The sequence below is a fragment of the Ictalurus furcatus genome, chromosome 28, assembly GCF_023375685.1.
Source record: "Ictalurus furcatus strain D&B chromosome 28, Billie_1.0, whole genome shotgun sequence".
Taxonomy (NCBI): domain Eukaryota; kingdom Metazoa; phylum Chordata; class Actinopteri; order Siluriformes; family Ictaluridae; genus Ictalurus; species Ictalurus furcatus.
This window is the reverse complement of record NC_071282.1, coordinates 8,646,682-8,658,495: the sequence shown is the minus strand read 5'-3', so window position 1 is coordinate 8,658,495 and position 11,814 is coordinate 8,646,682.

The following is an 11,814-nucleotide window of genomic DNA, read 5'->3' as shown; positions in this document are numbered from 1 at the left end:
CTTCCACTGTTATGCTGATGATACACAGTTGTATGTTTCAGCGAAGCCAGAGGACAGACAGAAGCTTAGTAAAGCTGAGGATTGTGTAAAGGACATTAGACATTGGATGTTAACTAACTTCCTTCTACTTAATTCTGATAAAACAGAAATACTTTTATTAGGCCCACGTGTAGCTAGAAGTAATCTTTCTGATCACATGGTTACTCTGGATGGTCTTTCTGTTTCATCATGTGCAGCAGTTAAAGACCTTGGAGTGATTATTGACTCCAGCCTATCATTTGATGCTCATGTAGATAATATTACTAGGATAGCCTTCTTTCATCTCAGAAATATTTCTAAAATAAGAAACATATTGTCACTACATGATGCGGAAATACTAGTTCATGCATTCGTCACCTCTAGATTAGATTACTGTAATGCCTTACTGTCTGGATGTTCCAGTAGGAATATAAATAAGCTCCAGTTAGTCCAGAATGCAGCTGCTAGAGTCCTAACTAGAACTAGAAGGTACGACCATATCACACCGATATTATCAATACTGCATTGGCTCCCAGTAAAATCTCGCATTAACTATAAAATACTTTTATTAACCTATAAAGCACTAAATGGTCTCGCGCCACAATATCTAAGCGACCTTTTGGTTTTATATAATCCGCCACGCCTACTTAGATCAAAAGATGCAGGCTATTTGACGGTACCTCGAATAGTGAAGGCTACAGCAGGGGGAAGAGCTTTCTCTTATAGAGCCCCACAGTTATGGAACAGTCTTCCTATTAGTGTTCGGGACTCAGACACAGTCTCAGTGTTTAAGTCTAGGCTTAAAACGTATTTGTTTACTCAAGCCTACCCTGACTAGATTCTGTTCTACTACTTCGCAGTCATAATAATCTTTTTTCTCCCTCTCTCCTTTCGCCGAGCCCCACATGAATTTATGGAGATACTAGAGATCCAGATCCTTTCTGCCTCTGGATGGAGCTCAAATCTTCTCTAATTCCAGACTGCTGGGACTACGGCTGCTCCTAAGGCCATACAGACTTCATATAAATCCATAATGAACTTTTTCACACTATCTGTTGTTACCCAGATGAGGATGGGTTCCCTTCTGAGTCGGGTTCCTCTCAAGGTTTCTTCCTCTTAAAACATCTTAGGGAGTTTTTCCTTGCCACCGTCGCCACTCAGTGGCTTGCTCAGTTGGGATAAATTCGCACCTTTAATATCTGTATACCATGTTGATATTTCTGTAAAGCTGCTTTGAGACAATGTCTATTGTAAAAAGCGCTATACAAAAATAAATAAAATTAAAATTAAAATTGAACTTAAAGCGATCATTTACCAGTTTTACCCTAAGGTTTCTTATTCAGGCTTTTATGATAAATGAAGACAATAAAAATACAGATATTTTACTGCATAGGAGAGAGTGGGCCATGTTATCACACTTTTCACTGTTTCTTACATGTCTTGGGTGGGATACATTACACTTGAATAAATGTCATACTAAATGAAAGAATGAAGTCTCAGGCATATATTACTATGATGCTTGAAAGTTTCTGAATGCTTTCTAATTTTTCTATATTTTTACATGAATATGACCTAAATCATCATCAGATTTTCAAACAAGTCCTAAAAGTAGGCAAAGAAACCCCAATTAAACAAATGAGACAAAAATATTACACTCGGTTGTTTATTTATTGAGGAAAATTATCCAGTATTAAATATCTGTGAGTGGCAAAAGCATGAGAAGCATTGCTTTCAGTATCTGGTGTGACCCCTTCGTGTAGCAATAACTGCAACTAAACTTTTCTGGTAACTGTTGAACAGTCCTACACACTGGAGGCTTGGAGGAATTGTAACCCATTCCTTAGTACAGAACAGATTCAACTCAAGGATGTTAGTGGTTTTACTCACATAAACTGCTTGCTTCCATTCCTTCCACAATTTTTTTTACTGGATTAAGGTCAGGCCTTAGACTTGGCCATTCCAAAACATTAACTTTATTCTTTTTATCCATTCTTTGGTGGAACAACTTGTGTGCTTAGGGTCATTTACTTGCTGCATTACCCACTTTCTCTTGAGATTCAGTCCATGAACAGATGTATTGAAATTTTCCTTTAGAATTTGTGGGTATACTTCAGAATTAATTGTTCCATCAGTGACTACGTTTACATGGACAGCAGTAATCTAATTATTGACCTTAATCTAAGTAAGGTAATAATGTGATTAAGGTGTTTACATGAGTCGCTTTTAGAATACTCCTGTCATGTACCCGATTTACATGTTATAGATCATAATTAGATTAAGAGCCCGCGTCATTACGTCACCGCACCACGCCGTCCGACGTCCCTCCAGAATTTCACGTATCAACATACAGTTCGTCTTCGTTATTGTACAGTATACAGTTTTGGGTGTTTTTATTTAATTTTTTACGAACGCTTTAAGTGCATTTAATTATTAGTCCTGCTATACGTGCAAATAGACGACTGCTTGAAGCCGTGGGCTGCATCTCAAATCGCATACTTACCTACTGTATAGTAGCCGAGATACATGTATTTTTCCCCACTACAGGCCTATAGTAGGCAAGTATGCAGTTTGGGACATAGCCGAACTCTCTTGTTCGCCGTAAAACGTAAAACAGCCATGTGTGATCGTGTCCTGTTGCAAAATGCAGTGAAAACGCTCACACGACGTTCATAATGTGATTAAGGTGTTTACATGTCTATAATGCATGTCCATAATACGATTAAAACAGGAGTAATCCACCTGTCTTAATTCGATTAGAGCTTAATTAGATTATGACCTTAATTAGATTAGGATTGCTGTTTACATGGTAGTTTCTTAATCAAATTATGGTCTTAATTAGATTAAGAGTGGATTATTGTTGTCCATGTAAACGCAGTCATAGATGGCAAGTCATCCTGGCCCAGATTCAGCAAAACAGGCCCAAACCATGATACCACCACCACCAGGTTTCATAGATGGGATAAGGTTCTTATGCTAGAATGCAGTGTTTTCTCCAAACATAATGCCATCTACAAAATAATTTATCAATGTGGTCCTGGCTTGTCCACATGATTTTTAGCAAATGCAGCTAGGCAGCAATGTTCTTTTTGCAGTGACTTTCTCCTTGCAAACCTGCCATGCACACAATTGTTGTTCAGTATTCTCTTTATAGTAGGCTCATGAACATTAACATTAGCCAATATGAGAGAGGACTTTGGTTGCTTAGAAGTTACCCTGGGCTCCTTTCTGACCTTGAGGACTATTACATGTCTTGCTCTTGGAGTGATCTTTGTTGGTCAACCACTCTTGGGGAGTGTAAGAATGGTCTTTGTAGCTGTCGCTGAAAACATGTATGGGTCTTTTCTTTCTTTAAGCCTTTAAAGTATTTATTTGTTATGTTGTTGTTATTACAATAATGCAATGTAAATATTAATAATAATTTGCCTATGTGAGTTTTGTTTTACAAGGGTTGCAGAAATAGTGACACCTACAGGTTAAACTAGTGAGGTGCATTTAATTTAAGTTACTGTGGTCATGTGATTAGCCTAACTAATAGCAGTGCAAAAATGTGCATGCAGTTTTTGGTGCTACGCTGTACATGGAGTTAGGTGCTAAAGAAGAGAATAATTAAACAGTAAAGCGTTACAGCTACTCCTAGATATCTGGTCGGAAGGCGCACACGGTATGTTGGTTTGTGATGTCGTGCGTTTCACGTTTGTATTGTAATGTAATAGTGCAAATGTTTCCTAAGGCCATTAATGCTAGTTTAATATGTGAGCAAGATGACTGAATAGTCATGGACACTTAAGAACATGCTTATGTACAATATGCTCATGTGAGAGTGTGTTATGTACTTTATTTCAGTTTTTCATGGTGTTTGACGGTGTTTGATGGTGATTGAATGCGCTTAAGTTGTGAAGGAATGCAATAAAAGAAACGACAAACATCAGTTGAAGCGTACGTTTTAGTCTGACCAGAAGAATAAGTTTGGGAGCAGCTACAGTCTTGAATTTCTTTTCCAGCCTGATGAGTATCAACAACCCTTTTTCTATGGGCCTCAGAAATCTCCTTTGTTCATGCAATGATGCACTTCCCCAAACATGAAGATCTGACTTGATAAATCCTTGTTTTTTGGGTATAATATGTTACAAAGTAACACATTACTATATTCTTATTGCTTTTTCTGATAATGCATTAACGTAACACATTACATTTTAAATGTATGTCATTTGATTACAGTTACTGATGTCAATAAAATTATGTTACTTGTGTTAGAAATTTATTGTTAAAAAAACAATATTAAGTAAATGCATTTTTAAAATAAATCACATTTTGCCCAGCTGCCAGGGGCATAACCTGAACCCATAGCTTAGTTGTGCCTCCGCTTAGCTAGCGACACCAAACTAGTCTAGTTAGAAAAGACTAGTAGTCCTACAAACAGTGACATCACCCTAGGCAAGTTTTATGATAAATACAACTTTTTCTGATCATGTCATACATTGACGTGCACTAAAATTACTTTACGAACTACGAATTTCACTTTGTAGTGTATTTTTGTATGTTTGATATGTTTTGAAAGTAAAGTAATTAGTAATCTGATTACTTTTTTACATGCAGTAATCAGTAATGTGAATTAATTACAATTAATTTTAAAGTAGTAATTAGTAATCTGTAGTGGATTCCTTTTTTTGAGTAACTTACCCAACACTGTAAATAAAACAGGGTGCTCACTCACACCTGATTGTCATCCCACTGATTGAAAAAACCTGACTCTAATTTCACCCTCAAATTAACTGCTAATCCTAGAGGTTCAGATACTTTTGCCAATCACAGATATGTAATTTTCCTCAAGTATACTACTGTTGTCTCAATTGGGTTCTCTTTATCTACTTTTAGGACTTGTGTGAAAATCTGATGTTTTAGGTTATATTTATGCATACGCATTCGGGAGGAGGATGAGTGCAAGACTGCGTTTAGCACCACCGCCTGTTGCAACATCAGCTTTATGTAAAGGCCGAGAAGTGTGAGTTCCACCAACACACGATCTCCTTCCTAGGATACATCATCAGCCAGAAGGGGGTCACCATGGACCAGCGCAAGATCCAAGCGGTGGTGGAATGGCCCACGCCCCGAACCGTCAGGGAGTTGCAACGGTTCCTTGGCTTCGCGAACTTTTACCGACGGTTCATTCGAGACTTCAGTAAGATAGCACAACCCCTGACATCCCTCTTCGTGGCAAGCCCAGGTGGCTCCTTTGGACCCCAGCCGCCCAGGAGGCGCTGGACAAGCTCAAGCGGGCCTTCACCACAGTTCCCATCCTTAGACACCCGGATCCCTCCAGACCCTTTGTCATGGAGGTTGATGCCTCTGAGGCAGGGGTAGGGGCCATTCTCTCACAGAGGTTCGGAATTAAGCCCAAGCTGCACCCCATAGCGTTCTTCTCCCGCAAGTTGTTGCCAGCAGAATGCAATTATGATGTGGGGAACCGAGAACTCCTGGCAGTTAAACTGGCCCTGGAGGAGTGGAGGCACTGGCTGGAGGGTGCCACCCACCCGTTCGTTATCTATACAGACCATAAAAACCTTGAGTACCTGAGGACGGCCAAACATCTCACGCCCCGCCAGACCCGCTGGTCCCTGTTATTCTCCAGGTTCCAGTTTACCTGATCGTATAGTCCAGGAGCAAAGAACACTATGGCCGATGCTCTGTCACAAATCCACTGCCCTGAGAGCTGAGCGGACCACAGAGATTATATCCTGCCCCTGCTGTATCCTGCTGTATTGTTAGCACCATAGGGTGGACTCTGGACCAGGCCTTAGCACGCTTCCCCAGGTCACGAATCCCGGCCGCATGTCCTCCCGGCAAGCAATTTGTCCTGAAGCGATACCGACTGGAGCTCATCACCTGGACCCACACGGCACTAGCGACGGGCCACCCGGGAATGCATCGCACCCACCGACTACTGGCCGAGAAATACTGGTGGCCCCACATGTCTAGGGAAGTATAGCGCGTCGTATCCTCGTGCTCCACACGCGCCCAGGCTAAGGTACCGCATACTCTCCCAGCCGTTAAGCTGGTGCTCCTACCTATCCCCGTACGGCCATGGTCCCAATTGGCCCTAGACTTCATCACTGACTTGCCGGAGTCGCAGGGGGAAACCACAATACTAGTGATCATCGATTGTTTTTCAAAGTCCCTGCGCCTCATTCCACTGCCCGCCATCCCGTCTGCCTTTGCCACGGCCAAACTGCTATTCCAACATGTGTTCAGATACTTCGGTATCCCGGAAGAGATCATGAGTGACAGGGGGCCATAATTCACGTCTCAAGTCTGGACCAGCTTCATGGAGAAGATGGGTGTCACCGTTAATCTCACCTCCTGTTACCTCCCCCAGGCCAACGGACAGGTAGAATGGGCTAACCAAGAAGTTGCTAGATTCCTCCAAACCTTTTGTGCCACCAACCCGGGGGACTGGGGCCAATTCCTCCCATGGGCGGAGTACGCACAGAACTCCTTGCAGTGCTGGATCCCGTTTCAGGACATTCTGGACCCAAACCTGCGCAGGGACTTCCACGCCGCTCACCCAACTAAACCGAGACCACGGAGGAGAGGGAGGCCTTGGAAGGATTCGGCTCCCGGAGTGAGCTCTTTGTGGGGGGGCTCTGTCACATCGCGGCGTACTCGCAACTACAGTTTCCAGAATGCAGTGCCAACTACAAACATGGCCGACGAGAACTACACTTCCCGGCCACGCTCACGTTCGCCAGAGTACTGAGTGCAAACACCTGTACTTCATCATAGGTTATAAAAGGCCTCGTTAACTTCAGAACCTCGTGAAGTAAACGCTCAGCAGTCTTACCTCTGTCGTTCACCAAGCCTTTGTCTGTGTTTCAGATTTCTACGTTTTTTTGGATTTACTATCTGTATTTGGATTAGGTTTCCCTGCCTAGCACAGTCTGGATTGTTCGCCCGATTGCCTGACCTACTGCTATTTTCCGTGTTTCATCTTCCGCCTGATCCTCGCACTCTAGTCCTGTTCGTCTGCGCTTGCCTCCAACCAGGTATCGTAACAATAATAAATTCCCAACAGCATTTCTAGGCCGATGGTACTCTTAGTCCTTGACCTAGTGAACTTATTATTATTATTTTTTTAAATTAATTAATTTATTTATTTTTATACCTTATAACAAATTGTGCAGACCAAACTGTATGTCCTAGAGACATGAAACTTAATAGAAACTTAATAGATACTCGGTAGATACTCCAAATTGGCCCAATAGTGGAGCTATTGTGCAGGGTTTTATGTGTTGATCCATATCTCATGACCCATGAGTCCTACAATCAAAATTCATGTTTCCATTGATTCATAAATCAATTCTAATGAGGTAGAGCTTAATTTTCTCAGTGGTATGACTCATTAGTGCATACACGGATTTGCATGAGACTCAAAAGGCCATGTGCACAGTCTGGAGCGTGGTCATACAAAGGGGGCAAAACAATGGTCAAATAGCTGTTTTTCAGCAACTGTAAATCCGATCAAGCACCAGTATGCATCAATGTGGTAACCTGTAAGTGAATTTTTGATAATAACCTAATTACTTAAAATTTTAAGCAGGCATTTGACACATATAACATTGAGATGTATGAAACGAATGGAGGTATCTACTATTATGCTATATTTTTAAGCAATTGGTATATGATAAGAAAACAAAGTCATGTATGATGTGTAAGAGAGTAATCAGTATATTAATCAAAGAAACTAAAATCAAAGTTAGACAAACTGATGTGATTCTAACTTATGAAATCACTGAGCACACATTCCTCACTTATAAAGTGTATCGTTCAGCCTCATTGCGGATACAGCCAAGGGCGTACTAACTTGTACTAACCACGTTAGTAAACGCACCGGGAGAGTCCTCTCTCCCTTTGCTAGCGGAGGATCTCCCTTTTGTACTCCCCTCTCGGCTGCTGGATGGTGAAGAGTGGATGCACTGCTCATCGGCCGCCAGCCATGTGTATTTCTGCGGCTCCGCCCCGCCGCCACACACTTGCCAGCTGTCCAAAGCTGAAGCAGAGCTGTCTCTTCAGCACCCAGTGACAGTCACGAGAGGAGCGCTCTTTCCTTTTTGTGTGCCAGAAACCTGTCACCTGGCACCCGGCCTGTCACCACAGTACCCCCCCCCCCCCCCCCCCGAGCTCCGAGCCTACTGCCGCTGCATGTCGGGCCCAGAGTGCATCCCGTTGTGAGAGGCCATCTGCATTCCCGTCTTGGGCTCTCGCCTGGTTCTGGACCTGGAAAGAGAAATCTTGTAATGCAAGGAAGCATAGCATTACCCTGGCGTTGGTGTCCTTTGCTTTGGCCATCCGCTGCAAGGGAGCGTGGTCCGTCACGAGCGTGAAGTGCTGACTGGCCAGGTAGTAACGGAGCTCTTCGATGGCCCATTTTATAGCTAGTGCCTCTCTTTCCACATCAGCATATCTCCTCTCAGCAGGTGAGATACAATATGCATTCCTGTTGATGTAGATTACCGGGTGTTCTTCTTCGTTGAAGGTCTGCGAGAGGACAGCGCCCAGCTCAGTCTCGGATGCGTCGGTGTGCACGGAGAAGGGAAGGGTGAAGTCCGGGTTCCACAATACTCGGGCGAGAGCTTCCTTTTGGGCTTGCAATGCCTGCTCCGGCTCCGCAGACCATTTCACCCGGTCCAGCTGGCCCTTCTTCGTAAGGTCTTCGAAGGGGGTGGCTACAGAGGAGAATTTAGGCACTAACCTGCGGTAATACTCCGCCAACCCCAAGAAGGCACGTACCTGTTTCTTTGAAGCGGACTCAGGGTAGTCCTTCACTGCCTCGACTTTCTTCTCCTGTGGCTTCAGCACACCCGGCCAATACAGTAGCCCAGGTACTGTGCCTCGGTCAGCCCTAGGTGGCACTTCTTGGGATTGGCTGTCAGCCCGGCCTTCCGGAGTTCCTTCAGAACCTCCCCCAGGTGGAATAGGTGGTCCGACCAAGTGGAGGAGTGGATGACCACATCATCCAAATAGGCGGCCGCAAACATATGATGGGGTCGCAGGACAATATCCATCAGCCGCTGGAACGTTGAGGCTCTGTGTAGCCCGAAGGGGAGAACCCGGTACTGGCAGTGACCGGTGGCCGTGCTGAGGCCGCCTTCAGTCTCGCATCTGGTGCCAGCGCCACTTGCCAGTAGCCTGTCGTTAGGTCCAGGGTAGATATGAACCGGGCAATCCCCAGTCGCTCCACGAGGTCGTCCACCCGGGGAGGGGATAGCTATCGAACTTGGAGTACCAAACTGTTGCTGTTGTGATCTATAACAAGAGCCTGTGTCTAAATGCTCATCTCGAAGCTGGTTGTGTACATTATTTGGACATTCTCCTAATTGTCATTGCTGTGACCTAGATAAAAAAGACCTGATCTCTGTTGAATAACCCATGAACTTTTTTTTTAATTGCATGAAAACATGAGCAACTGTGTGAGTGTATGTGAGTGAATGACAGGGCCCTGTGTGTGTCCCTGCCTATGCATGTGTGTGTGTGCCTGTGTGTGTGTGTGTGAGAGAGAGAGAAATACTGGTGTATGTAATTGTAATTGTGTACTGTAATTGTGGCACTGTTAACTCTACCAGGTGAACAAGGCGTGCTGACCCAGACCACAAGACAATATCTGGTTGAAGGTTTGTGGTGGCAATCTCAGGTGGAAAAATAAGCCATTGATCAACATCTGCCAGCATTTTCCAGTCTCTAGCAGCTTCCAGTTGTCCTGGATGAGGATTGGTTTTAACACCTTTTCTTGGTGGTTGCTCTCCTGGACGGAGGAATATTGTCTTTTGTATGTACTGTTTTGTTGGAATAGGTGGCAACTTATTGGTCATGTTACGCTTGTCTTCCAATGCTAAGGCCAAACATTGCAGCACCTGGTCATGGCGCCAAGTAAACCATCCTTGGCTAGGAGCCACCTTGCATCCTGTCAAAATGTACCTTAATGTTGCAGGTGATGAACACAAAGGACATGAGGGATCCTCTCCTACCCAAAGGTTTAGGTTCTGTGGTGATGGGAGAACATCATACGTTGACCTTAAAAGGAAACTGATCTTGCTCTGTTCCATTGACCATAGGTCTTGCCAGCCAATCTTGCGATGTTCAACACTCTCCCATCTCATCCATTCTCCCTGCTTGCCCTGGGAAATGGCCTTTATACACCTCATCCTCTCCTGCTTTTGCACCTTGTTGATTACAAGCTTCCTCCGTTGCGCTGGGGCTGCCTTGTGCCATGTAGGAGGAGCTGAACTGAAACCAAGACCCCCTCTTCCATGCTGAACTTGCTCCTTGATATCACCAATTTGAAGGGCAGCCTTTGCATCCTGCACAGCTTTCTTTGCCACCCACTTTCTTCCAGTTTTCAAAACAGGTGCTGCCTCCCTTACACCTTGGCACACTTAAACTCCTCGGTTAGAGTGGAGACAGGTAGCTGCAGTATTCCTTTACCATAAAGTCCCACTCTGCTGAGGTAGCGTGGAAATGTCCTGATGTATGTACTGATTAAAGCTTCCAGCTTCTCTACTGTTGTCAAAGAAACCTTGTACATGGTCAGTGGCCACAGCAACCTTGGCAGTAGGCCAAACTGAAAGCACCGGAGTTTTAATTTACCTGGTAAAGTGCTGCTGTCTATGCTCTTCAACCCTTCCACCACTTGTTGTCTAACTTCTCCCACACAAACTGTGTCCTTTAGATCCCCGTCGTACCATCTCCCAAGGCTCTTCACTGGCTTCTCAGACACTGTTGGGATTGCCTCACCATTAATGAAGAATGTTTTATCTACTACTTTACCTTTAATTATAGAGATGCTCCTTGATTTAGTGGGCTTGAATTGCATTCGTGCCCATTCAATGTTATTGGTTAATTTGCCCAATAACCGATTAGTGCAGGCTACTGTTGTAGTCATGGTTGTCATGCCATCCTTGTATGCTCGAATTGGTGGTAGTCGTATTCCAGAAGCTAAGCGCTCTCCTCCAACTACCCATTTTGATGCCCTAATTACTTCCATTGCCATGGTAAAAGCCAGTGGAGAAATGGTGCATCCTGCCATTATTCCAACTTCTAGGCATTGCCACGTAGTGCTGAATTCTGAAGTTCAAAAACTAAATTGCAAATCTCCAAAATAGGCTTTCACTAGATTTGTTATTGTCATTGGTACACTGAAAAAATCAAATGCTGCCCAAAGAAGTTCATGTGGCACTGAACCATATGCATTAGCCAAATCCAGAAATGTCACATGGAGCTCCTTCCTCTCCTTTTTAGCTGATTGAATATGTTGCCAGATCACATTGATGTGTTCTAAGCATCCTGGGAAACCTGGAATGCCCGCTTTTTGTACTGAAGGGTCAATGAAGCAGTTCTTTAATAGGTAAATTGACAATCTCTGAGCAATAATGCTGAAGAAAATCTTGCTTTCTACATTTAATAGGGAGATAGGTCGAAACTGACTGATGCTGCTAGAATCTTTTTCTTTAGGTATAAAGACTCCACCTGCTCGGCGCCATGCTCTTGTTACAACCTGCTTTTTCCATGCTACTTTCATCAGATTCCACAAGATTCGTAGAACTCCTGAAGCACTCTTGTAGACTCTGTACGGAACTCCATTAGGCCCTGGAGATGATGAAGCCCTTGCTTTTTTCACAGCTTGCTCTACTTCTTTCCACTTAGGTATACAGTCCTCCATTTGGTATTCTGGTGGATTGATAGGTGGAATGTCTGAAGGAATTGACATAGGCTCCTGATTTTTTGAATCTGTATGCGTTTCCTCCA